The sequence below is a fragment of the Peromyscus californicus genome, unplaced genomic scaffold (assembly GCF_007827085.1).
Source record: "Peromyscus californicus insignis strain IS unplaced genomic scaffold, ASM782708v3 Scaffold_8__1_contigs__length_139910024, whole genome shotgun sequence".
NCBI lineage: Eukaryota > Metazoa > Chordata > Mammalia > Rodentia > Cricetidae > Peromyscus > Peromyscus californicus.
In genome coordinates, this window is record NW_026294606.1 from 20,284,224 (window position 1) to 20,308,218 (window position 23,995).

At 45.7% G+C, this 23,995-nt stretch overlaps 1 long non-coding RNA gene across 1 annotated transcript; it reads right to left on the reverse strand.

Annotated features, from left to right (window-relative positions):
• Nucleotides 1-946: 946 nt before the first annotated feature.
• LOC128103920 (uncharacterized) lies at nucleotides 947-21,341 on the reverse strand. Its single transcript, XR_008215798.1, has 3 exons — nucleotides 21,130-21,341; nucleotides 13,965-14,102; nucleotides 947-4,164 (listed from the first exon to the last, which is right to left on the reverse strand). It is a non-coding gene; the product is annotated as an uncharacterized LOC128103920 (long non-coding RNA).
• Between the last annotated feature and the right edge of the window lie 2,654 nt (nucleotides 21,342-23,995).

Sequence of the window (23,995 nt, forward strand, 5' to 3'; positions counted from 1 at the left end):
CTTCAAGTGACTTCTGGTGTCTGGCTGTCTGTGTCATTGACGTCATGTCTTCTCACCCTCTCCCCCGAGAGCGGTGTTAGGATCCAGCAGCACTCATGGTTCATCCATGTTGAAGCACACATAAGGCAGAATAACAACTCATTACATGTATACACTGTGGTTTCACTCTCCATTCACGGACACTTGGTTCAACCTCACCTCACTGTCTGCTTTCTTGATGTGCTCTTGGGGTTCTTCACACCAAGATATTAAATACCGTATTCCAAGAATGTGCCCCCAAATCTGTGTGCTCCCTGACCGAACCTCATGTTCTAGCCTTTGCTGGAATATACTTAGAATTCTGTCCTAGGAGTGTTCACAAACAGCTGCTGTCACAGGTTAGCTAATTCTTACAGATTCTTTCTTCCCTTCTTTATCAGATGTAGTGTATTCTCAGCTGGACAAAATGCAGACTTAACCCCAACTGTTAGCCTGGCAGCCAGATGCTGATGTGGGAATAGTAATGTACAACTCCCGAGGAAAGGAAAGGGAAGAACAGGGCTAGGCGGTGGCTCTCTAAGATTCCCGTGCATATATTTCACTAGTCAAAAAGAGGGATTTGGGGCAAAGACATCCTGTTACAGGAGTCCCACCTAGTCACCGTTGGGGCCACTGTAAGAGGAGCACAGCCTTGGCTTGAAATAGAGGCAAATCTAAAAGAATTAACAACAGAGGGCCATGTTAGATAACTCATTAATTTATTTATTGTGTGGGAGTGTCGATATACACATACATTCTGGTGCACCTGTCTATGTGGATACACACGTATGTCTATATGTGTAGAGTCCAGAGACCGACCTCAGGTATCATTCCTCAGAAGCCATTCTCTTTGGTTTTGGAGACAAGGCTTCACTCTGGGACCTGAGACTCCCTGATTAGGCTGGGTGGGCTGCCAGTGAGCTCCATTTTCCTGTCTGTACCCTCCAGTGCTGGAATTCGAGCACATTCCACCACACTCAGCTTTTTATGTCGGATACCAGGGATTGAACTCGGGTCCCCACGCTGGCAGAGCAAGCACTTTCCCAACTGAGTCATCTCCCCTGAGGACTGCCTAGATCAGCAAATCTCAGTGTCCACCTCAAAAGGGTTATGAACATTTGCAAGGCTTGAATGGATAAAATATTCTCATTGTGGTCAGTGAATGGCTGGGCGAATTCTTTCGTCTCTTCCTGAAATGCACACTGGTACACTAAGCCATCACCCACCTCTTGACATCTTAGGTCATGCCTCAGTGATCTAGAGCCTGTCCATAATGTCATCTCCAGAGTCTACTGTTAGCCAACTTGACTTCCCTTGCCCCGAATCCCAGTTGTTGACACAAGAAACACTGAGAATACTGCATAGGCTACCAAATCCTTCTGAGTCTTGATTTATATTTCATAACCCTTAAGAACATATTTCTAGGCACTTTAGATGATTTTATTCATTACTTGGGAACAGCAAAAATAGACACAGTTGGCGAATTTAATAATCGTGTGATTTGAGGTCACTGGGTAGGTTTTCCATAAGGCCTTCTTCTCTGAGGGTGTTCCTCCATCTCTCAACAGAGTTCCAGCAACAAAGCTCACCCATTTCTTCTTAAGATGCAGTCTCAGGTGATTGGTCAGATCCCTCAGTATCCCTCTCTTTTCCCAGAGGTATGAGCCTTACATTCACCGGACAAGCCTGGGTTACCCACAATGCTCCCAGGGTAAAGAGTTTGCACCTTTTCTAATCTCTTCCTATTGGTTTCAGCTTTAATTGCCAGACTATCGTGAACATTCTGGGCTTCTTTGTCTTTTGCCATTTGCATTCTCCAAGACTACTTTAGTGTGCAACACAGAAAGAAAGAGACTTTCTGCTTCATCATGTTGGACTCTCTTCCTCCTGGCTAGGGTTTGGAACTTAAAAGGGAAAGTGTTGATCACTCAGTTCTCTTTAACTTCCTTGGCTATATAATGAAGGTAAATACTCTAAGACACTGCTGGTCCTTATTCCATGGGCCATGTTTCATCTGTTACCCCACATCTCTAGGGCTTCCGCCCGCTAGACAGAGTCAGTGGTTCCCCACCATCAAATAACTACCAATTATATATGTTTGCTTAATGTTTATTAAATTGTCAATAATTGACGCCACTCTGCTGAAGTCACCAGATTGCAGAATGCCGAGAAGCCCGAGGAAAAAGCTCTAAGGAGCTGGTAATTCATTCACCTTCTCCCTCATGCCAGCCTCGGCTGCAATGTCAGATTTCATTTCTGTCACCCTGGGCTTAGGCAAGAACAGTCCTTCTAAATTGACTATCTCCACATGCAAAACGGGATCAACATTTTTGTCCGCGCCGAACAATCAATTCTTACAAAAAAAGTAAAACAATCACTTTGACTCTTTTTCTTCCCATTTAATTGTGGGTCTGAATTGACTGATCAAACAGTGACAGATTGTGAGGTAATGAAAAATGGCGCAGGGAGCTAGCTCCTCTCGGAATGCAGGAGGCTGTTCCACAGGAGTCCTGTCAGGTTCTTTAGTGGCCTACTGAGGCTGCATGGTCTTTGAATGCTTCTGGTCCGGGAGACCCCACCTTCACCCAGCATTCTACTGAATCCATTTGTGATAAGTAATCTGGGTCAAGTTTCCCCGTGGAGACACTTAAGAGACACACATCTTAGTTTCCCCCAAAAAATTTTTCTTCAGATTAGGGTACCCGAACAGCACTGATAAAATCCTGTCATCTTCACTTAGGACAGTTTCCTTGGTGTCCATTTTCCTCTGGAGTACCCCATCTCAACAACCGCAAGGACCTGTCACTGTATCCTCTGTCCACCATCTCGCCTCCACAGCCATGTCTTAGAAACCCCCGAGCGTCCACTGTCGGATAACGGTTCGGTCATTATTTGTATCGGTCATTTTTCTCTCTGCTGTGACAATACATCTGGCATAAGCAATTTAAGGGAGGAAGGCCTCCATCCGGCTCTGAGTTTGGAGGTACAGTCCATCCCAGTGTGGAGTCCCCGGCACGACTCCTGCCATGGTGACAAAGCCTGAGACACCTGGACACATCGTGTCTGCATCTGGGAATCAGAGAAAGATGAATGCTTGTTGCTCGAGTTTTTCTGCCTGGCCCACAGTCAGGATAAATCTCTCACCCGCCAGTCCCAAGCCGCTCAAACCCGATCAAGTAAACACAGAGACTTATATTGGTTTCAAACTGTATGGCCGTGGCAGGCTTCTTGCTAACTGTTCTTACAGCTTAAATTAATCCATTTCTATTAATCTATACCTTGCCACATGGCTTGTGGCTTACCGGTACTTTACATCTTCCTTATCCTGATGGCGGCTGGCAGTGTCTCTCTGACTCAGCCTTCCACTTCCCAGCTCTATTCTCCTCCTTGTCCCGCCTACACTTCCTGCCTGGCCACTGCCAATCAGTGATTTATTCATTGACCAATCAGCAACACATTTGACATAAAGACCATCCCACAGCAAATGCTGGTGTTCAGCTCCTTTTCTCTGAAGCGCCACTCCACGGTGACGTCATCAGTCACTCCTGACTGATTCAGTCAGGTGGCCTGGCTCACAGTCAGAGCAGGTCTTCCTTCTCTCAGCTAAACCCCTCTGAAAACGCCATTGCAAGTCCACCCAGAGTTAGGTTTCCACTGTGATTGTCCACGAAGTAGGCAGTTAAGACCAGCCACCACAGATGCCGTCCCCAACCACCCCCTTCCTAGGAGAAAGGGAGGCCTCAAGGACTGCCACCATCTTCACGACTTAGAAGGGGTTGGTGAAGTGCACCCCAACAAGACGTCATCATTACACCACTGTCACCATAACCCCCAACAAGCTTTTCTTGTTCGTGTATCCATCCACCCCTTCATTCTCTGTCTTAGAGTTTAAGACACCATACATGATGCATACAATAAGAAAAGAAAAATAGAAATGAATTACTAAAATAAACCTAAAACAGTCAATAGCAGATGTTAAGGGAAAAATAAAAGATGAGACTGGAATCCAAACAGTCAGCAGTCTGTGTCCGTCAGACCCTTGTTGCTGTCACACATCCGAGAGAAGCCGTTTCCAAGGAGGAACGGGCCATCTGGCATATGGCTTCAGCGGTTCTGTCCTGGGCCGTTCTCTCCTTTGCTGTGGGCCTGAGGCGACATAAAACGTGGAGGTAAAACGTGTGGAGAAGGAGGAGGCTGGTTGCCTTGGGGTGGTAGGAAGTGGGGGTGGGGATAGGAGAGAGCCCCTAAACACACCCCTGCAGTGGCCTGCTGCCCTCTAGATCCCAACATAGTGCCAGCATTGGGGGACAAAGCTTTTTAAGACATGAGCCAAGGGGGTGACAGGACAGTTCATATTTCAATCACAACAGAGAGCGAGAAAATATACCTAGGGCAACAGCCTCGACTTTTTCTTATAAATATATCACAAGTTTGTTTCTAAGCTTTCAAGCAGACACTCAGTTTGGTAATTAATTGGGCTCATAAAAATTAATGACTACTTACTACATACCAAGTATTTGCTAAGCCTCGTGTTAGGCAACGAATAACATTTGAATTATAGGACTCAATTACCAAACAATTACAAAAGCAAAATTCAATTAGTAAAACAAAAGTCCTTGTTTTTCAACCATTTGATTGAAAAAGATGAAAAAAAAAGTGATGTCTCAGTCATTTTAGAGCTCTGACCCAGGCTGCCATGGTAGATGACAACACAGAGAAATGCATTTAGTGGTTCTGGAGGCTGGGAAGACTGTGAGCGTCCAACCAGCACTGAACATGGCTCGCCTTGCTGCATCATCACACGGTAGGAGGTGGGAGGCAGGAGGAGAGAGAGCAAGAGCTGGGCCTTCTGGGCTCACATCCTCCACAGAGGCATCGGTCCATTCCCAGGACCAGAGACCTCCCGACCTGAACACCTTCCAGTAGGGTCTACCCGCCAGCACTTAGGCATTGAGGGTTGCATTTCCACTATGTGACTGAGGAGACACACTCAAATCATAGCTAATGGTTACTCCCGGGTTCATCAGGCAGACTGGAGAGTATCACAGACTGGCTGGGAGGCCTGTTTCACACCCATTGATTTACTTCCCTTCTGGAACTCTATTATTTCCCCCCAGTCTTTCATGAAAGTCCTTCTTTCTCCAAAAGAAAGATGGCTCCCTTAGGCCTCCTGTCTCTAAAGGGTAAGCTCTTGGCCACTTGCTGCAGTACAACTGGGCTTAAGCCCTTACTCTGCTTCTCACAAGGCACATGACTGTTTGGAATATTATGTTAAGATGTGTTATATTTGTTTATGCTGTGAAATATAGGTTTAATGATGCAAAGATGGGTTGCATTCTTTTATGTTGCATTTGTTTAACTCTGTAAAGCTGTGTTACTTTGCCTGTCTAAAATACCTGAGTGATCTAATAAAGAGATGAATGGCCAATAACTAGACAGGAGAGAGAAATAGGTGGGGCTGGCAAACAGAGAGAATAAATAGGAGGAGAAATCTAGGAAGAAGAGAAGAATGAGGAGTGAGAAAAGGAGAAGGAGAGGGGATGCCAGGGGCCACCCAGCCACACAGTCAGCCATGGAGTAAGAAGGAAAGATATATAGAATAAAGAAAGGTAAAAAGCCCAGAGGCAAAATGTAGTTAAAGAGAAACTGGGTAATTTAAGTTAGAAAAGCTGGCTAGAAACGAGCTAAGGCCTGACATTCATAAGAATATGTCTCTGTGTATTTATTTGGGAGCTGGGTGGTGGGCCCCCAAAAGAGTTAAAAACAAACAAACAAACAAACAAACAAACAAACAAACAAACAGAAAACAACTACCCATGACCACTGGCAAATCACTTCTCTGCCCGGGCTTTGGAAAAGCACTTCACTTTGTCCATGACTCACCTTTCACCAGGTCAGTGCAGCGAAGTGAAGGCCTAGAGGAGAAGAAGACGGGAAGACCACTTCTCCCCCTTTCTCTCCAGGTGTTACATTAGAACCCAGGTCCTGAGACAGTCCACACCCAGACTCCCCCCAACGATGGAGGGAGCATTTCCCCATGCAGCCTCTCACTCATTAGTCAGCTGAGGCACCGCATGCCTGGGGACTGTATGCAAGTGAGCTGAACCCAGCTCATACGGTGAAATTGCGGGTGTGAATCACAGTGAACGTGCAGTTTTCAAATGCACCAAATACCTCATAATTCCATTTCTAAAGATGAATTTCAAAGAAGTAAGTGCTTGACTACAGAGATCGATGTCAAATAATACTTACTGGTACCTTATTTTCAGTGAAAATCTAAATATCTGATCAACTGAAGATGTACTAAGAAAGCTATATAGTCACTAAAAATGAGAAGGAACCATAGCTGTCCTGAACTTAGCAGTAATCTGTAAGGTATCTGGTTTTTAATTTTTAGAAATGTACCCCTCCCGTGTGTGTGTGTGTGTGTGTGTGTGTGTGTGCTTGCACATGTGAGTGTGCAGGTGCATGTACCATATTCCAGAATGTCAGAGGGTAACTTTTAGGAGTTGCCTCTCTCTTTCCACCCATGGTTCTGAAGACCAAACTCATGTCCCCAGGCTTAGTGGCAAGTGCCTTTACCTTCTGAGTCACTTCACTTTCATGGGATCTGATTTTTAAAAAGTTAATAGATCACTCCTACTGCACTAGAATTTTTATAAGAAAACTCGCAAAAAAAAAAAAAACCTTACAAGATATGTATATCCAAGTTAATGGTGGCTGTTTCTAAATAGTAGGTATAGAATCATTTTTCTATTTTATTCAAAATTTTCTATATTAATTACTTTCTAATTAAATTTTGCATTTTTTTTTTTTAGTAAAAGCAAAAAGAAATGCCACTAAGAAAAATAGCACCTCTCCAGCCCAGCCTCTTTGTACAGAAAAAGAAATTATGGGCCAGAGAGGTGGTCATAAGATTTTTAATAAACCTTTAATGTGAGTACAATTACCATTTTCAATATCTGTTTAATAGTCTAAAGATACACACTAAAGGGGAGTGCTGAATTCCACTCACCAGCTTTACACAGCTGTAGGGGTTTCTTGACCTTGGCTTTGTGTTTGCTACAGGAAGAAGATGGAGGGTAGTGTTTCTCTTTTGCATCTTGGTCCCAGCCTAGTAACCAACAACCACAGCAGTGTAGCAGTGTGGCCTTCCCCAACAGTGACTCCACACAGCCTCTAAGTTCCCTCATGGCCTCTTCCACCCATTTGGAACCATCACGGCTCCTGGGGTTTCTGTTCATGTCTGCTCGGTCTTAAATCACTCTCCTCTACAATGCATGCCCCAAAGGAACCAGTTCAATGTGGTATCTCTCTGTTCTCAGCTCCTTGTGGAAGACAATCAAACCATGGTTGGTACTCCATTTTGTGTGAACATGAAATGAAAGCTGGTACTGAGTGCACACGTAAGGTATTGGGAGGCTAGCTTCAGTGCCCTGACTCGTGAACCTGGTACGATCCTGTTTCTATAAACATGTTGGGTTGCATGGACGAGAATGATAAAAGTGATTCTCAGTCTTCCATAACTTAAACATGGAGACACAAGCAATTCCTTTCTTCTTTTACAACATGGCTGAGTCATTTATTGGGGCAACCTTTTCATTTTCCTCCCCTATGAAAGAGCAGATCTCCATAAAACATTTATGAGTAAACTGTTCTAGATGGACTCAAGCAGCTAGCTAATACACTGGGCGCCACCACGCAGCCATTGCCTGGGAACCCTAAGGCTATGGAGACTGCTGGGAGGTGGGGTGCAGGTGGTAAAGACTTACTTAAACGAATATTCTGAGAAGTCTACTTAGTCTCTTCAGGCATGAGGATGGGGATCCTGGGTAGAGGCTTGCTGGACCGGGACAGGTTAGAACTGGACTACCACACCTAGACCTAGGTGGAATAACGAGGCTCAGGCAGAACACCGCTCACCACGGATCTTATTAGGTGTCCATGAGCTGGAACTATCTGTGTGCAATATGTGTACTGCATTAATTAATTAAAGGGGAGATATGCAAAGGCCTCTGAGTTTGTTTAGACTCCCTAAGGACTGGAGTCCATTCCTTTTCCCTGCAGCCCCTAGAACGGTTTAAGTATAGACAGGGTAGAGACGTGGCCAGCTGGTTCCCTGCCTTGCCTTCATTCATCCAGTGCTGGGATCTGGAAGAGCAGTCCACTGCTTTCACAGATACCCCCATGAACTATCTTTCACCAGGACAGATGCAGCAAAGACAGGGGATGAAGGGAGAGAGGGGAAGGGAAGACCCCTATCTCTTTCTACAGCTCACATAATTAGAACCAGTGACCTGAGACTTTTCTGAGACAGTCTACACTCAAACTTCTCCCATCAAGATGGAGCATGTTCCTCTGTATCTACTCAACCATTAACATGTCATCTAAGGCATCATATGGCTGGGGATTGGATGGAAATAGCTGAGCCCAGCCCCCAGCCCAACCCCAGGAACATACACAGCCCAGTGAAGTTGCAGGTGTTAATCAAAGAATTGCAACAGTGAACAGGCCATTTGAAAATGCACTAAAAGCACAGTACCAGGGCACAGACCAGCATGGTTTATAAAGCAGGGTGCTGACCTCTTCAAGGAGGTCCAGAGACAACCTCATTCAGCATTAGTACCTGCTCTTCTTAATTCAAGAAACAGATTCCAGAAAAGCCACAGCACCTGGAACCCAGGGGACGGCCATGTGGCTTGTTGGATGCCAAACTCTGTGCCAGACCCTTCACACACCTCCTCCATTGGATTCTCAAAAAGCTCCCTGAAGTTTGGCCCTTGTTCCTGCCTGGCAAGTGCAAACCTGATTTCATAAAGGCTAAGTTACCTGCTGGTGGTCACGTGCTTTGTGAGCAGCAGAGCAAGGGCTGAGTGGTTTACCACATAGAGACCAGGAGGTCTTGGGGAGCCATCTTGCTTTTAGAGGAAGAAAGAGAACTGGGAAGACCAAGGATGTGGGAAGAGAAAGGAGATCCCAAAGAGGGAAGGGGAAGAGAAATGGCGGAGAGCTCCACCCTAGTCAACTAAAGGAAGCTGTGGCTTCTTCACTCTGTGCCTGGACACAGGACAGACACAGAGGCAGTGACCAGGATTGAGAGGTGATGTCAAAAGGACTGGGAGTCCTTTTCAGTGACATTCATTGGATCTAAGAAAAGCCTGCAGAGGTGGCTTTAATCTCAGAGGGCACCAGTGAAGACAGAGGTGACATTCAAACTCTTCTTATCTAGAAAGGGCTCCCTAAGGTGAGGCCTCTCAGGAGCTGTGGGTTAGCATTGCCCACTTCTAAGTTCTGGAAAGCATCAGGCAGGTCTAGCCTTCTGAACTTGTGGTATATTCATCTACACAGTTTACAGTTGAGAACCACACAATCAAGTCACACACACACACACACACACACACACACACACACACACACACACACACACACACACACAGTATGTTTTAAGTAAGTTTATGATTTTATGTTGGGCTACATTCATAGCTATCCTGGATGTATATGACCCATGGGCCACAAGCTGAATGTGTCTGCTAGTTAATTAAAAATATGTAGGTCTCTTTCTCTGTCTTTCTCTGTCTCTGCCTCCCCCAGCCTCTCTCAGAGAGTCTTATGTTGTAGGTCCAGGCCTACATTGAAATTGCTATGGAGCAGAGGAGCAGAGGATGAGCTTGAACCCCCAATCCTCCTGATTCTACCTCCTGAGTTCTGGGATTACAAATGTGTGCCATCACATCTGGTTCTATGCAGTATCAAAGTTTGAGTTCAGGGCTTCGTGTATGGTAATTAAGCCCTCTGTGACTGGGCTGTATCCCTGGGCCCCTTTCCTTCTCTGTTTGTCCCTTTATCTGTTTTTTCTTCACTTCTATTATACCCTTCATTTATAAAAATCCTCACTATTAGTTATCCCCACATTTCTATTAGGATTCTGATCATTCTCATCCACAAATAGAGTGTAAACCCAGAAGAGTAAAATAACACACACAACTGAGTAGATCTTTCTTGACTCTAAATATTTTAATGACCATCTGGCAGCAAGGGAAGATTTAAAACCAGAGCTTCTGATTGATTCAGCATCCCCTTTTCTTGTTTCCTCTCAGTTTGGAAGAGGCTAGAGAGAGCGTGGACTCCAACTGTCCACTCAGCAGAGTCATTTCTCTTGGCGCACTCGGCATTGAGAGACATGATCGCTCACATTCCAGCTCATTTTTCTGTTAAAAAGTGTCTTTTATTCACTCACAACCTCACCACTCACTAGTAGATCACCTATGGATGTAAGAGAGGGTCCTGTGGTTGATGGTACATAGTCTGGCGATGGAGCCATCTACTCTGTGTTTACATGGTGAGTGGGATCCTTAGATCATGGTCACTCTGGAGATCACTTCTGAGAGGCCCAGAAGGTGAGGCTGTAGATCAGAGTTGTACAATGCCCTCAGGTAATTGTTATTCCTCTTAAATGTGTGTGTGTGTGTGTGTGTGTGTGTGTGTGTGTGTGTGTGTGTGTGTGTCACACAAACAGTGCTGGGACTGGAACCAAGATCTCCATATGCCAGGAAAGCCATTCTCCCACTGAACTATATCCCCAGCCTCCAGTGACTCCTTTGAAAGTCACCCCCAGAAATCTTGAAAAAGTCCAGGAGAAGAAAATGCTACTTGAATCCCTCCACCAGAGCCCTGGGAGCCACACTAAAAATTAGTCATGGCAGTAGAAGGGTGACTCCAGGGGGCCAGTATGAGGGCGTAAATTAATGTTGGCCGTGTGAGTAACTTGTGCTCTCCGGCAGGCACAGCTGTGGAGTCCCCAGGGAGTTGTCTGGCGACATGTGATTTTACATATCTGACAGCTAAATCAGAGATCCAAATGCCAAATCCTGCACTCGGGAACATTATGTGGATTTGTGACAGTCCCAAGGGGACTCCGGATCCATAAAGCAATGAATGGATTACAATGAGGCGTAAATACAGCGTTTTCATCTGTGACATACAATCTTACTCTATTATTTCTCACATTGTTACGTGAAGGAAATCTATACCCACATTCTCAGAGCTGCTCTCAGAAATTAAAAGGAAAAAGTGTGGTTTTAATTTTTTTTTTTAACAAAGCATCTCAATGTGCCAAGAAATAAACTAGACATTGTGATAATTACGTTGTGTTTTTTTTACAACCGAGGTGAACTCTGGGATCACACCTGGGTCAGAAAGTAACCACCTCAGACCAGTGTGTCAGCTCAGCCAACTAACTAGCTGTGTAACTGTGAGGAAATCATTTCATCTTTTCTGGCCTTGGTTTCCTGGTTTGGCTGGAGGATTCCACATTCATGGACATGCACTCCTGAGATTTTGCCTTGCCCAAGGAAAACAGAACTTTATTTGTACTTTTAAATCGTGTACAGTGTGTATACTTTCACATACTCATCATATACTCCCAGCCATCTATGGCTCAGAAGTGAATGACAGTACCTGTTCTACGAAGGTGAGTTCTAAAACGCATCCCTGCTTCAAGTTTGTGATTACATCCATCCTGATCATCCCACCAACAATGAACAGTTTTAGCAATCCATGGCTCTACCGATCTGAGAAGAATTCTTGGTTGTTTTTCTCGGGTTTCCCCCGTTAGAGTTGAGTGCCTCAGCTGTCCAGGAACAAAGGTCCAGGCCCATCTGGGTTGGGCCCCAGCTGTGGGGACTGAGAAACCACAGGATGCAATTATCAGTCCCCTTTGCACCGTCCCTTCCGTACCAGTGCAGTGTGGCTCTATCTTGACAAATAATTACGATCTTTTCTATTTGCCTCACGCCAGAGAGTTCCCAAATCAATTTCAAAAGTAATTTTATACATAGATCTCTGGGAGTCAGGGCGGGGTAGTATTCTCCTCGTTTACATAGAAGGGAAGAGATGCAGGCCTAATGACTTCCCCATGGCCACTCAGCAAGTAAGTGACAGAAATGCCACCAGAACACTGTTCTCTTGACAAGGACTCCAGGGCTCCTGGCAGTTGGAAACCAAGTGCAAATGTGCTCCCCAGGTCCCAGGGAAAAGCAGGCAGCAGCATGTATGGAGGCCAGTGGAAAAGCAATCCCCAGGCACTTTCAAAGCAATGCAGTGTGTGGAGCCCGCGGTCGGAGGATCAATAGCATCATTCTTGTATACATAAGACCCCACATTACTCAGGGAGGCCTAGCAGGGAGGGAAAAGCAGACGCCCGGGTACTTCGTGCCACCAGCTGTCATGGCTGGCTATGCCGCGGCTCCCGACAAAGGCAGTGTGACAGTCACTCTGCACAGTTGCGGGAATCAGTTGACGGGGACAAGAGCAGAAAGCCTTGTTCAGTGAGGTGTGAGAGAATAAGGGGCATGGAGTGTGGTTTTAATAAGGACTTGGTTCTGCCAGGGGCCTTAGCCCTGGGAGGTGGCAGGTGAGACCATACCCTAGGCTGGCCACATTGGGTCCTGCCTTGAATGGGGACTAAGGCTCAGGACAGCAGCTAGCCTCATCATTCCTTCTTACTCTACCATTCAGTGAGAAGCCACAGAAGCAGCTTATTCTTTCCATCCTGAAGTGGTATCAGTGTGGCTAAGACATGTGGCTAAAGATGATGCCACACTTGTGAGACGGTAACCGAACTTAAATGGCTCTCTTTTCTTCTCTAAGTGGCACCTCTCTGAAGAGTGACAGCCCATCTTTGTGACTTCTCTGTTTGCACATCTTCTCCCACAGTCTAATTTGCAGGAGACACTCAGGGCCCACCTATTGATTAAGTGAAGTGTAACCAGTGTAGCCGCCTCTTAGGAAGCTCTCTCTCTCTCTCTTCTGCATCGGCCTTAAAGTAGTAGGACTCAGTACATCTTCAAATTCATAGTGAAGGGGTTTTTCAATGACAGTAATTATCTAAAATCTTTATTACGTTTAATATTTGTTTAGTTCACTGTTGGGGCAGCACACATGTGCCACTGTGTGTGTGTGTGTGTGTGTGTGTGTGTGTGTGTGTGTGTGTGTGTGTGTGTGTTGGTCAGATGACAACTTTCTCTCCTTCTGCTGGTTCCAGGGATGGAACTCAGGTGGTCAGACTTGGTGACAAGCCCCTTTACCCACTGAGCCAGCTTGCAGCCCCCTATGCCAATCATTAACAATTTAGACCAATATCAGAGTGTGTGCTAAGTAGCTGTTTCCTAGGGACTGAAACACTGTTGTGGAGGAGGTTGGGGTCACAAAGCACAGCAAATGCTCAGGAAAGATCCAGTAAGACCCAGGAAGCTAGGAAACCAAACAGCAAGACTCAGCAGCCTCCACGACTGCTGGGAACGAGCATCCTTGAATGCTGTAGCTGCCTGCATGTTGCACAGAAACTCTACAGTAGTTTTCATGAGCTGGTGTGGGCAGCCTTTCTACGAAGCAGCTGCCCAAGTCGTTCGTACCCCTGTCAGTCACTTCTTACATATGCTTCTGTAAAATTAGCCCGGTAAACTCACTGGGGCATCAAGGTGGACTTAGATGAATCATCTCTTGGGTCTCTTGTGGCTCTTTCTTTCTGGGGTGAACAGGCATTTCCATGCAATTCTCAGGAAAAGAAAAGCAACGATATGTAAAGGTCTACCAACTGACAGGAGAGACTAATAATCAGAGATGGATTTAGATTGAGTGAGGATTAGACAGGAAATCCTATGAAAATATAAAGAAAGAAATTCCACAATGGGCACTACAGGAAAGCAAGTTCAACCTTCTAGAAGCTGCTTTACCCACTTCTGAGCAGTAAGCATTTCCCAGTCTCATCCCCACCCCACCCGCTCACAGTTCTGTGGAGCATTGGGTTCTGTCACAGTGAACCACTTTGCCACAGCTTTTTGGCCCCTCCAGGTAAAAGAGCAATTGGGCACAGCAATCCCACTTCTAAGATGGATCCCCAAGTCTTTCTTCACCTTATTTTTGGGTAAGGGATTCAGCTCTCCTACCCTTAGGCATCCGTCTCGTGAAGTGTGCCATCCTCTTATTTCTGCATCTTGAATGGGCACCTTGTAAATCCAGTTATCAGCTATCGGCCTCCTGTGACGCAGTGAAGGAATTCAGTTGAGAAGATCTTTGCTCTTGGCCTGAACACAAGAAGACACGGAGAACAATATCAAGACAGCACCATGGCATTGTTTACAACAACCACCTTTCAAAAGTAAACTAAGAAAAAGGGAAAAACAAGTGAATTTCAAGATTGGAACACAGAATAGCAGTACATGTATCAATAATAGTCACTTCTTGGAAAAAGACAGTGAAATAAGAACCGAATTGCAGTGAAATGCACATTATGATCCCACTTATTTGAAATTTTAACACAGACAACCCACCATTATTTATTGCTCCTTTATATTTACATAAAACTGAGTAAAAATATGAAAAACCATGCAAGAGGTAGATGGACTCCAGATAAAACTGGATCCTTTTATATTCTTCCTTGCATAATTAGATACTATATATATAATTATATTATTATATATTTCTAGAACATGGACATATTAGATACATAGTAATTCTAATATTTCTAATACATCATTCCTTATACTCTTCCCTATATGTTATAGTAGGTAATTTCATGACTGCATCATGTAAAAACAAAACCAGGTAGGGAACCCCCCCTTCCACTCCCCTGTCTGTTGGTTCTAAGTAGGTAAGATAGGGAATCATGGGAAACACGAAGTTTTCCTTGAGGAAATTCTTTCAGATAGAATCTGATCATCTCCCTCCCACAAGCCCGTGCTGGACTTGGAGTGTCACTTGACAATGTCTGTACTCCCTAGTCTGCCGTTCTGATTGCTCCTCAGCTTGGGGCTGGCCACTTGAGAGGTGGCTCTTCAGGAGTCCGCCCTCCAGCACGGTGCGCTCCATTCATCTGGAGTGTTTGCTATTTTTCAGCATCCATTTCCTTTTCATCTCGTGCTTCAGATGATCACATGTTCACTCCCGAGGACTCCTTCCCTCACCCCTGCAATTTGACATGATGTACCAGAGCCTTGGTGACGAGCCTGCTCTAACACAGTGATTCTCCCCTAAGAACTCTCATTCAGGAGGTGCATAGTCAGCTGCAGGAAACTTACTGTGGCGTCTCTAATGTTTAACCATTAAACATCATGTTAACATCCTAAGGCACACAGGGAACAGCACATACAAAACCACAGCCTCTGGAGTGGGAGGCAGGCTACCTGGGTCTAGGCCTTGCTCTGGAACACTGTGGTACCCTTCAGCTGTGTGACCCTAAGCTTTCTCTGCCTCCAGAGTCTAACCTGCAACATGATAATAAGGAGATTATGTGTGTAGCAGGCACACCCCAATTTTGTGTGTATGTGGCTAATTCTGGATATATTTATCTGAAAACCTTTTATAGTTTGAAATCTTAAAGTACGGTTTTGTTATGTAGCTCAGGCTGGCCTTGAACTCATGATCTCCCTGATTCAGTTTTCCAAATACTGGGATTTTAGGCATTTTAGTCTTTCCAGACTCATGAAGGAAGACAAGTTTACAGTCTGCTTTGGTCTGCTGATTAAATCTTGTGAGGTCCTGGACACAGTAAGGGTTTAAGGCATTCGTTAAATGTAAGCGTCAATACCACATAGCCAAAAGTCTTTGAGTTTGGGTTTTTATATCTGAAGCAGTGAACTAGAATTTGAGTAATTTGTATGTGGTGGGGTGTCACGCAGAGGAGCTCAAGGGTTAGAAAATGAGATTTACACAAACTCCATAAAGGAACTAGATGAAGACAGAAACCAAGTTACCCTCGAATGTGCGCAGGAGTGGGCTAATGAGGAAGTACGTAGGTTCTGGAACAGAAGGAACCCTGCCTAGATCTCCCTTTACCATTCGCTAGTTTGGCGGCCGTGGTCCAGTTTCCGTAGCCCTGGCTTAGGTTCCCCCTTATTGAAGAAGTACAGTAGTACCTACCCCACTGAGTTTGTTGCAAAGTTTAGAAATGCATCTCCCTCCCAAAAAATTATATTGAAATTCTGGTATTTGAAAATTGGGTCTTCGTAGACGTAGTTAGTTAAATTAGGATGCAGTCCGATGGGTTACTATGAGGCCCTAAATCCAACACGTAACTAGTGTCCTCATAGGAGATGCAGACAAAAGAGAAGTTCCTGTGACTAGAGACACAGTTGGAAGTGAGAGGAGTCCAGGCCCCTCAGCCACCCCTAGATGCTGGACAGCACAGGGAGGCCTTCTTTTTGGAGCCTCAAGGGGGAGGGTAGCCTTCCCGACCTGTGACTTCAGAACTCTGCCTTCTAGAACTGTGAAAGAGTAGGTCTGTTGCTTACGCCACATAGTTTGGGCTAACTTATCATGCCAGGAAACGAACACAAGTAACATTGTGTCCCTTATTGTACACATGTAGAAACTGAGGGACAGAGTAAGTATTTTCCCTTAGCCAGTACGTGAATTGGGACTTGAAACCAGGCCTGACCCTAGAGTGTGCAGTCTTAATCATCAGTTGACATTCAAATGGATTCCTGGTGGTTCTGTCATTTTCTTGGGAAACACACACACACACACACACACACACACACACACACACACACACACACACATTTTTATTTCCAAACTTTAAATTTTAGTGGATTTATCGTCTACCATCCCCCGAGGCATTATTCTGCAGTATAAGAGTGATGCTGTCACTGGGCTGTGTTAAATCCTGTCCTCATTAGCCCAGTGGAGTTTGTGTCTAACTCATGCAATTCTCCCACACATTGCCCAGCACCCCCCTTGCCTCCAGCCTTGCTGGGCCTCAGAGGCTGGTGACCGAGGCTCTTCCTCTGGGGCTCTTGGAGAGCTCAAATGGTCAGTCCAGTGACACCGTAGAGCACGACTCCTCAGGCTCTCTGCGTTTCCTCTGGTACTTGTCTCTCCTTAACCACCCCAGAAGCTACCTGCTGTATGCTGAACATTTGATAGTTGTTCTAGGACCCCAGTGACTCAAAGGCAGATTGGGGATCTGAATTACGCTCAGACTCCATTTCACCTGCTTAATTCCAAATGTAACCATTAGGGAGGTTTTCAGAATGAAATGTCATCTTTATTTATTCCATTCTGCCTGCCCCCTCCACCCCGGCCCGAGAGTCAGGAAAATGCATGTTTGAAAAAGAAATGAAAAACAGAGGAAATCCCAAACTAGATTTCCAGCCCCAGAATCACCCAGCTGTTGCTCATTTGGTCTTACTTTCTAAAGCTATAAAGCCTCACAGGGTAGCTACATCTGTCTCCCTGGTTCTCTGCCTGGTGACCCAAACCTTCAAGATTCTTTTTTTGTTTGGTTTTTTTGAGACAGGGTTTCCCTGTGTAGCTTTGCGCCTTTCCTGGAACTCGCTTTGGAGACCAAGCTGGCCTCGAACTCACAGAGTTCCGCCTGCCTCTGCCTCCCGAGTGCTGGGGTTAAAGGCGTGCGCCACCACCGCCCGGCCTCAAGATTCTTCTTAACCTGATTCCCCAAGGGAACTGAGCACCAGTATCCATTGCATAGGCGCTCTGGTCCATGGCTCTTGGGTGCAAATTGGGAGGGAAACATATTCGTTGCCCTCTGTGGGCTCTAGAGTGTAGCAGGCTGTTAGATAGGTTAATAAAGGCTCCCATGCCTAGAGGGTGGAGGAAGAGGCTCTTCTACCCTGGCAAACATGACCTTGACTCCAGGATGTAAGCTGAGCCCAGGCACACCTGTACACCTGACAGATGAGCTGGGCTTTGGAAAAGCTCCCAGTGACAAGCTTATGAGGACAGACACCTGCAGAGAGCCCCCACCTGCCCCCACCATGAGCACTCAAAGAACAACCTTGATCCCACAGGTCTGTCACAGGAGAGTCACAAAGGGGTTGGTTCATAGGCCAAGTTCAAATGCCACACTTGGAAGGAAATACAGCCATCTATTCATAGCACACCCATTTAGTGGGATTTTATCTGGTTTTATTCTCAGATAAAAACCTGTGATTGTCTAAAGGATAGGACCAAACAATTCAGATGGAGCGAACCTACTAGGTACCCAACAGGTGGATAGGAACTGGATATTTAGCACCCTTTCCAATTCTCCCAAGATTTTCTGTGGTGGATTTTATAGATAACACTGCACCTCAGAGAACTTGTATTTCTTTTTGAGACCACACCTCTAATTAATGACCAGGCAGCACTTGAAAGGCTTCTTCCAGGGTTGTATGTCCCTGTTTCCAAGCAAGTCAACCCAGGAAACATGAGACCCAGGGACTTGGATTATGCTTTTGCCCTTCATCAGTTGGGCTCATATTCAAATGCATTGGCTTATGGAGGGTCAAGCCTGTTACCCGGAACTTCAAGTGGTAGAATAGTATAGCCTGGAACGACCCAAGTCTAAGACTGCCCTTAGATACAGTGCCATCCTGAACTAGAGGCAAGTAGTCCCAAAGTGTCAATATAGAGACATATCAGATTAAACTCAGAAACAGTGAGTGGTCCTCACTAGGGCCGTTTGCCACTCAAGGGACAGTTAGCCGTGTCTAGAGATGGATTTGGGCATCTAGTAGGCAGAAGTCGGAATGTGGTTTAGCATCTTACAGATGCAGAGGAAAGCTCCCTATGAGCAAGAATTATCTAGCACAGATTACCGTTAGTGCTCAGCCTGAGATGGCCTGCAATGAAATATCATCTCAGTAACTATGTGAAATTCTTAGCACAGTGCTATACAGAGATGAACGAATAGCTTAACATAGCTGCTCAGCATACCAGCCTTCCTTCCTGACGACTGAGCTGGCGGCTCTTGGCAGGCGATCCCGGGGTCCCCCCTGATGAAGCAAGGGGGACCTGGGTGTCTCCCTCTTTCCTGTGACTGCAGAAGTCTCTGAGCACCAAGCACACACCAGCTGTGGCCTGCTGCCTGTGCCCACCAGCACAAAGGCTCTCATTACTTATGAATCAGTACGTGCATTGAAGAGGGGTTGTTTTTGATTTTCTAATAGAGGAGGCAAGATGTGTGGCTAGCAGTGGGTGGCATGGGCTGATCTCTGGAAAAATGTTTGTGGAGTCCACACTCCAAGCCTTCGGTGGGAAAGGGCTCTGAGGCAGCCTTGACAAGGGCTAGGGTGCAGGCATGGGAGGCAGACCTGGCTTTTGGCATTTATTTTCGCTTTTGAGTTAACTTTATTATCTAGTTTCAGTTTTCATTTTATTAAGCGCTCTGATTTATTAGACACCCCTGCCCCCCCGCCCCCCGCCCCGGGTAAATACTTTAAAGTTACAAGAGCCATTGCCTTGAAATGACCTTGATTCTACCAGAAGAGAATCTCAAACCCTGCAAAATGGCTATAGTCTGTGATAAGAAACAAAACGGGGTGTTTTCAAAGAATCAGAGTTCTGAGGAATTCCAGATTTCAGAGCTAGGCACAGGTACATCCGTATTTGTGCAGAGGATGAGGACGGGCTCATTTTTCTTCTCTCCTCTTGAGCACTGCCAGGGAGGTTGCTTTTCTTGACAAAAAGAGCTCGCCCCCTCCCAGCTAATTACAGGCCATTGCCCAAATTAAGTATCCCACAACCGCTCTGACTCCCAAGGGGCTTCTGATGGTGGCCTTAGGTTTACGTTTTAGTCTCATATCATATTAAATTAGGACTTTGTGCTGCCTCTCTTGTCCCTTGGTTGCTTTCATTTATTGCTTTGCTCTCTGCCTTTTGCTTTTATTTTCAAGAGGGTTATTCCTTGGACGTATTTTGCCATGGTAGTACTTACATTTTGGGGGCAACTAACAGCTATCTCATTGGGCTCGAGGCCTGCTCAGTGGGAGGGAATTCAGGCCTGGTATTGTAAACCTAGCCAACTACTGTGGCTGGTGAGGCCACGAACCCCAGGGGAGAACCTCGTACTGCCTAGTCCCCAACCAGTATAATTCCTGACTGCATTCTAAATATTTCTGCTTACACCCACAGCGTACACCCTCATCAAAGAAGCTTCTTTTTGCAGCAGATGGAGACCCTTACAGAAAGCCACCACTGGTCAAAATGCAGAAAACAACTGCCCAGGGGTATCCACTCACATACTTCTATAATACAACCCTACGTCTAAGGCTCAGAGAACGTCTCAGAAGAGGGTGCAGGAAGATGGTGAGAGCCGAAGGACTGGGACATCCGATGCCATGTAGTGTCTTCTATGTATGACATGGAAACTCTACCCGTCAACTCTCCCAAAAATACGGCTGCCTAAAAAAAGACCTGCACAAATGACGAGAGCAGTTGACATGTCAATGTGGATTGAACTTGCACAGGGCCACACTCCAGATGAAGAGCTACAGGCAATTAATGGCCACTCACAGAGGGACGCGCTCTTCTCCAAGGATGAGCCCTGGGGAGATTATTCAGTCCCAGGTGGTCAGCCCTGAATAAATAGATGTAGGAACAACACCAAATGGCTTCAGCAGGCTGCAGACATGTATGGAACCATGCCTAAAGAAGAGGTCGTGGATTTGAGAGGGAGTTGGGGTCACATGGGAGGAGTTTTGGGAGGGAGGAGAGGTATAGATGATGTAAATACAGTATTCGTGAATGAAATTCTCAAGAAAGGATTAAAAAGAAAAGAGTGTTCTTCCTGCTTAGGCATAAGTTCTCCAAAGGCAGGCATTAAGCTTCTCATTTTCTCCTTCCTTGTGGCACCCAGGCCTCGATGTATATCAGATGCTCAATAAAAGGTCGATGGACGCAGTGGGGTTAAATAGAATCCTGTCTTTCCAATTCATCTTTCTCTAAGCTTGCCCCTGGGAATAAGACCAGGATAGAGCAGGAGAACCCTGGGTGGGACTTGAAAGAAGGACAAACCTTCAGGTGAATGGGGGAAAAAATAGAAGAGGGAACAGGAAGAAGATGAAAACTGCCAAGACTGGCAACTGCCCACCTGGCCCTCAGCTCCTGATGAAAAGAAACACAAACCATCGGATTCACTTCAATTGCTCCTGGACCCGAAATGACTCCCTCCCCCAGGCCTGTAGGAAAATTCAATTAAAGGGTCCATCTGTGAGGCAGCAGCTGAAGAGGAAAGACTGTGGAGAGGCCCACATTTTCATAAAAAAGAGCCCTGCTCCACCTCCTCTCTGCACTCTGCTCCTCCCCCGTTTACTTATTAGATACAGCCCTTACCTCTAAACTGCAATTCTCTCCAATTAGGCTGGTTCCAGCAGCAGCTTTCATCTACTAGTTTGAAATGCATGCAGAGGAAGGACTGATACATCCCTCAGCCCCAGCACTTGCTGGGAGAGAGCGAGAGAAAAATCCACAAAGACTGACCGCAGAAGCCAGGGGACCGGCGGCCTCCTGGCCCAATTAATTCCAACACATCGGCTGGCTGCAGTTTTATGCTGACTGTGAGTTCTTTCCACGGGCTGTCCAAATTAATGCAACCTGATACAAATTAATAATAATAAGTAATGTCCACAGTCTGTGGGCTTGGCTTAGTGGGTAAAGTGTCTGCATGAGGACCTGAGTTTGGATCCCCTGCACTCATGTACAGAGTTTGGTGTGGTATGTGCTCTAATCTCAGCTCTAAGACAGAGACATGAGGATTCTTGGAACTTACTGGCCAACTGGTCTAGCCAAATCAGTGAGCTCCAGGTTCAGTGAGAGACTCTGTCTCAAAAAATAAGGTGGGGAGTGAGTGAGGAAGATGCCCAGCATTCATCTCTGGCCTCCACACATGTGTGCATAGGCATGCACCCCCCCCCCCACACACACACCAAATAATAACAAATAAATATTAGTCACAGCCAGGCAAGCTTTCTGGACTCTGGTGAGAAGCAAAGAGAAGGGTGGAGGGGAAGGTTTAAAAGTGTGATCTCTGAAGCAGGCCTTCCAAGTCTCCCAGCTCAGGGCTATCTCCCTGCATCCATATCTGTGTGGGAGGGAGAGGGACTCGATCAAGGTTCTGAAAGGGGTGGAACTTAGTTGCTCTGGCCAAGGGGTAGGTTAAAAAAAAAATCTGCTATCCCTTCACCAAACGTCATCTGCCAGTGTTTGTTGGGAAGCTATGTTAGGAATAAAGGTTGGCCTTTGCAGGGACCTGGTCCGTCCTCCTTCTCTTCATATGCCCTTCAAGCTAACCAGCGGTTAATTAATGTGTGGAGGCCAGAGATGAATGCTGGGCATCTTCCTCACTCACTCCACTCACTCCCCACCTTATTTTTTGAGACAGAGTCTCTCACTGAACCTGGAGCTCACTGATTTGTCTAGATCAGTTGGCCAATAAATTCCAAGAATCCTCATGTCTCTGTCTTAGAGCTGAGATTAGAGCATGCGCCACACCAAACTCTGCACATGATTAATAAACTCTGTACATGTATAATTAACCAGATGGTGTCTGTGGGTAAGACTCCAGCAGTTTCTGCTAAGGCCCCTCGCCGGCACCCACAGCATCCTACAGATCCCTCAAGCGATGCCGTCTCTTCTGAGAACTCTCCTTCTTGCTTTCTTCTGCTATCCTATGGTGATTTTCAGTCAGAGAAGGCCAGGAAGAGGCAGTTCACTGCCTTCCTTGGCTACATCGAGTGAGAGGGTGTGGATCTGTGGGAAGTTCTGGTGTGGTGTGGCTGGGCACGGCAGGCAGATGCCACAGCTTCAGTTGCCATGGTGCAGAGTACCACAGACTGGGTGCCTTCAACAACAAACGTCTGTTTTCTTATAACTCTGGAGACAGTGACAGGTGAAGGTGTCCTCTGTGTTGGTGTCGTCTAGATGGCTGTTCTTTCCTATGTTTTCACAGCTTCCTCTGTGTGTGTGTGTGTGTGTGTGTGTGTGTGTGTGTGTGTGTGTGTGTGTGTGTATTTTCTTCCTAAGGATGTCTGTAGTATCAAGGGGTTGGGGGATTAAGGTTCCTTCAGATGAAATCATTTTAACTTGATCACAGATAGGGTGAATTTGAGCAAAATACAATGATATACATGTATGAAAACATCATAATGAGACCTACTGTTGTGTATACCAAGTAAACAAAATGTATCTCCACACAGTCAATCTTTCAGAGACTGAGAGTGAAAACTACAGCATTTCATTTTGAAGATCATGGAATTCAGCTCACAACAGCATGCCTTATGGGTCTGCCTAGAAGCAGATTCATTCTTGAAGCTTAACCATGTCACCTCAGAGACTGGAAGACTTTGAGGAGACATCAGCTCTACAGAGGAGAGGAAACCTCTAGGAAAAGATCTTTTCCAGTTGGTATTAATGTGCTTTTATCTACTATGTGTAAAACAGTGCTAGTGACATTACTTATGACTTATATAATTGGATAGGGGAGATCCTAGTACGTGGCCACCACCAATTTAATGATGATGGAATCCTCCAAATATATTTCTCTCACACTTATAAGTGGGGAGACCTCAGCTCCCATTTCAGGTTCTTTTAGAACCCACCCACCTCACAAAACCCCTCATCATTCTTCACATGTGACCTTGAAGTTCATTCCTTTCCCTGAAACTTTGCATATTTCCCCTCTTTTTGAAAGGCCCTTTACCTTCTTGTAAAACTGTGGACCATTTCAGAAGGAAAACAGAGAATGAATTAGTCTTATAAACACTCTGATTTCTCTCCTGAGAGAAGCAGTACTGGGATAAGTAAGTCATTGAGTATGGACACCTCAGGTTCACTTTGGTTGCTTACAGTTACTAGTGACTCACTGGGAAGTATTGTCACCAGAAACATGTGTGAAGCATTGCCTTAGCATAGCTCCATGCAGAGAACTTGGTCACTGTTCTTTGTCATGGTTCTCAGGAGCACAAGAAAAGTGCTCTGTTTCCAACTGCTTTCAGAGTGCAAACCACACACACACAGCAAGTCAAAGTAAGCACGCTCTTCTCGATGCCCACTCTATCATCAGCTTAACATTGAACTTGACATATGGATATCCTTTCATTTTTCTGAGCCTGTTGGTGTCAAACTGTTCCAGCAGAACACTGGTCCATACTTCTTCCACCTTCAAGTCTTCTGCTCTTTGAATGATGTGTGTGTGATGACC